Raw genomic sequence first — 3,764 nt, forward strand, 5'->3', positions numbered from 1 at the left:
GTTATTTTGGCTAATCTAGGTCCTTTGCATTTCCATATGAATGGGAACATGTTTTGTGCTGGTCTCAGCCTATCATTTACCAGTGTTGTGGTTGGACCAGCCCTTGTGGCTCTTATTAGGATTGCAAGATGCCCTTCAGCAATAACCATCAGGAAACTTTGAAAGAATAGAGGTTTATTACTCATAGGACCTGGAAATTACACAGCATACCTGGGGCCACACAGTGAGGTCGCCCGGAGAGAGAGAGCACAGGAGCCTGGGGTTCTGCTTTCGTTGGGGTTGAGGGTGGGTGCCTAGGGTTTCATGGGCTCACTCTTTATTGGTGAATGTAAAACATAAGAGCAGGAATTTAAAGCGCGGGAAGAGAAGAAAAGCAAGTGGCTGCAGTTATCAGTTATTGAAATCACCCAAGCTCTCTCAATCAAAGGAGCCTCCGTGGGGGGAGGGAGCCTGGCTCTTTATCTAGTCCTGTGGCTGGCAATGTGTTTATTCGAGACAGCCCTCTTGAAGTGGATCTCTCTTTGAAGTAGACGCCTTGGCAATCAAAGCTTAAGTCAGGCACGTGCATTACAAAAAAGAAAAAAAAATACATGTCAGGGCTTACACTACAGAACACCAGCCTGTCAATTTCTATGTTTTTAAAAAGGTCTTCTGGGGTTTTGATTGGGACTGTGTTGACTCTATCGATGAGCTGGGGAAGAATTCGCGTCTTAACAACATTGAGTCCTTCAAACCACAAACAAGATGTATACCTACATATGTTTAGGTCTTCATTAATCTCTCTCTGCAGTGTTTTGTAGATTTTGGTGTAGAGAGCTGCTACATATTTTGTCAGATTTGTAGTCTTTCTCATCCTGTTTTAAAACACACTGTTTTTAATTTCAATTTTCCATTATTCATTGCTAGTATATAAAAATACACTTTATTTTTATATGTTGATCTTATATCCTGAGACCTTGCTAAAGTCAATTATTCCTGCTGGAAGCATTTGTTTTTAGATTGATAGAATTTTCTGTGTAGACCATCTTGTGGGCTGTGAATGAAGACAGTGCTACCTCTCCCTTTCCAGCCTGGATGCCGTTTTCTTCCTTGTTGCACTGGACACCAAGCACGATGTTGAACGCCTCCCTCCCCCTGGTGAACTCAGCAGCCTTAGGTTGTAGTTTCCTGCATACAAACATCCAGCACAACTTGTAGCATGTGTCTGCCTCGTCCCCCTGACCCTGTGAAAACCCAAGCCTGGGTACTCCACCTACTGAGGTGGGCATGGGTCCCAGATTTGAAACGGGACTCGATTCTGAGTAGAGCAAGTCTATTCATGGAAGTCTGACAGGATGAAGGCAGTGATTTATAACCGGAAAAGAAAAAACTGAGGAGAGCAACATGGACCCCGAGAAAAGGAGGTGGGATGGAAAAGGTCCCTGGCAGACGTAAAGGGTCTTCAAGCCGCATAAGAGTAATTTGCAGTCAGGAAGCGGGATGATTCACATCTCCACAGAGACTTAAACACAGCCACAGCACCATGGGTCGATTTTAGGCAAGTCATACAGAAACTAGGGGTACAGAGTTCATTGACCTCCCCACCTTCCAGGGACACTGGGATCTGGGGCCTACGTGAAAGAATGTGTCTGGGCTTGGAGCCGGAGATGGCCACTTTGACCGTGACCCCAAGGCACAGGTTAATAAGAAAATGTCCTGCATCGTGTTCCTCGTCTGGGCTGGCCACCCCCGACAGGCTCTATAGCCCGACCGGACTATAGAAACATCCCATCCGTGGGAACAAAAAGATAAAATCTTCCCACCCATGGGAACAAGAAGAAATAACTCAAAGTATCTAAATGTCTGAAACCCTGAGTCAAAAGCCAGAAAACATTGGGATAAAAGGGAGTCACAGGCATAGAACAAGCGGGAGTCTCACTGAGGAGAGGACTCTTTGCCTCAGACCCGGACAATCGACACTCCCGCCCGCCATACAAACTATTGGGACTTCCCAGGCTGATTGTGGTGTGCATGTTGTAAGTACCGATTTGTTGTTTGCTTCCCCGCTCCTCGCTCTGTTCCCCTTTATCAATAAACTCTGCTTGCTTAAACAACCAAGTGGCCTTGGCGGTACCTGTCATTCCTTGCCCTTCGGGGCTGCGGATAACACTAGGTAGTGGTGAAGGGGGAAAGAAGAGAATGAAGCACTGAATAGGGTGGCTGTGGGGCAAAGTTTGGAGGAAACACCCTCTCCCTGCCATGTGCACCACCAGCATTGACTGGGAAGATGGGGCAGGCGGGTGGGGGGAAGCTGGTCAGTTTGGAAGGCTCTTTAGGGGTGTCAAAAAATGCCCCCTTTCCTCAATCAGAACAACTTGGTTGCTCCCCATCCTCCCCAAGAGACATCATGGTGGGGCTTTGTGATGTCTAGGCCCCACCCACGGCTACCATTGGCTAGAGGAGAGCCTTGCTGACCAAACAAAGCTGAAGGGTGTGGCCCCTCGCTGTCCTGGAGAGGGGTATATATAGGCAGGTCAGGAGGCCTGGGGTAGACCACTGGGAGGCGCTGACATGCCGAAGGCGACCAGGAAATCACAAGCTTCTAGCACAGTCGCGGAACAACCGTCGCCAAAGAACAAAGAGAGGAAGATGAGGAAGTCCTCCTGTCAACCCAGGTCCGGAGGCAGTGTCAAGGTGAGATGACCCCGCCCAAGCTCCTCCTCTTCCCCTTTGACTCCCCCCACCAAGACTCCTCCCCTGTCCTTGCCTGGCACACAGCCCCTCCTCAGCCCACGTCCCTTCTCAGGAAGCCCCTGTTCCCACCCATCCCCCCCACTCTTCCCTCAAACCAGTGCCCTTCTGGGCGCCCCCTGTTGTCTTTCCAGGCGGCCAAGAAAACCACGGGGGCCAAAAGACCCCTTCGAAGGAGATCCACTAAAAAAGCCTCTAGAAAATGTCCCACCTCTTCAGTCAAATCTAAGGAAGCGAGAGGAACAACCCTATTCGGTCACTATCACAGGCTGAATGAAGAGCTGAATCAAGATGAGCCAGAGGAGGACGGAGAGAGCATGGAGAAGCCCAGCACTTCACGTGCCTACCTGCACCGCCGGTAACTTCAGAGCGAGGCCACAGACCTCAGAGAGGAATCATCTGAGAAGTCTCTGAGGTCTGGCCCCTGAGAAATGGCCAACGGTGTTGACGTCATTTGACAGCAGCAGGGTGCCCTGATGGTGATTTAAATAAAACGGACCTGTTGTGAAAATGTGTGTGTCTCTGAGAGTTCTCTCATGGGGGGAGCGGGGAAGGAAGGGAAGAGGCAGCTGTGTGAGGGGGAGGGAGGTGAGTCCTGCGGGGTCGGGGGTCAGACCAGAAGGTCCAGTTAGCCTGACAGTGGGGACAAGGACTGGGCCAGGACTCAGCACTGAACACAAACTTCCCACGAGAGAAGAGGAAAAGGACTTGGTGTTTCTCTGTGTGTGTGTGGGGGTGTGGACCTAGTTGGGGAGAGGTGTCCTCTGTGGGGTGGCAGTGCCAGTCTCCAAAAAGGCACACAAAGTAATTGCCTGCAGGCCACCTACCTCATAGTAGTGTTTGTTGAATCCAGTCCTAAGATGTAAGGCACTCATAAGGACCAAAATCCTTGCTGTACTAAAAGTCACCGAGAGCAATCTGAAGCACTAAAACGATAGTCTTTGGACGCCACCAATCCAACACCGATTTGGCCACTTTCTTTTTAAAAATTTTTTTATTGAGTTCATAATAGTTTACATCAATGTGAGATTTCA

At 49.4% G+C, this 3,764-nt stretch overlaps 1 long non-coding RNA gene across 3 annotated transcripts; it reads left to right on the plus strand.

The window, feature by feature from the left end:
* Positions 1 to 1,882: 1,882 nt before the first annotated feature.
* Positions 1,883 to 3,241, plus strand: LOC139081006 (uncharacterized). 3 transcript variants are annotated; one of them, XR_011535931.1, is made up of 3 exons: positions 1,883 to 2,015; positions 2,509 to 2,673; positions 2,865 to 3,241. It is a non-coding gene; the product is annotated as an uncharacterized lncRNA (long non-coding RNA). The 3 variants fall into 3 exon arrangements; XR_011535929.1 differs by having other exon boundaries at positions 1,885 to 2,015; positions 2,495 to 2,673; XR_011535930.1 differs by having other exon boundaries at positions 1,902 to 2,015; positions 2,411 to 2,673.
* Positions 3,242 to 3,764: the final 523 nt, after the last annotated feature.

Source organism: Equus przewalskii, chromosome X, assembly GCF_037783145.1.
Source record: "Equus przewalskii isolate Varuska chromosome X, EquPr2, whole genome shotgun sequence".
Classification (NCBI taxonomy): Eukaryota; Metazoa; Chordata; class Mammalia; order Perissodactyla; family Equidae; genus Equus; species Equus przewalskii.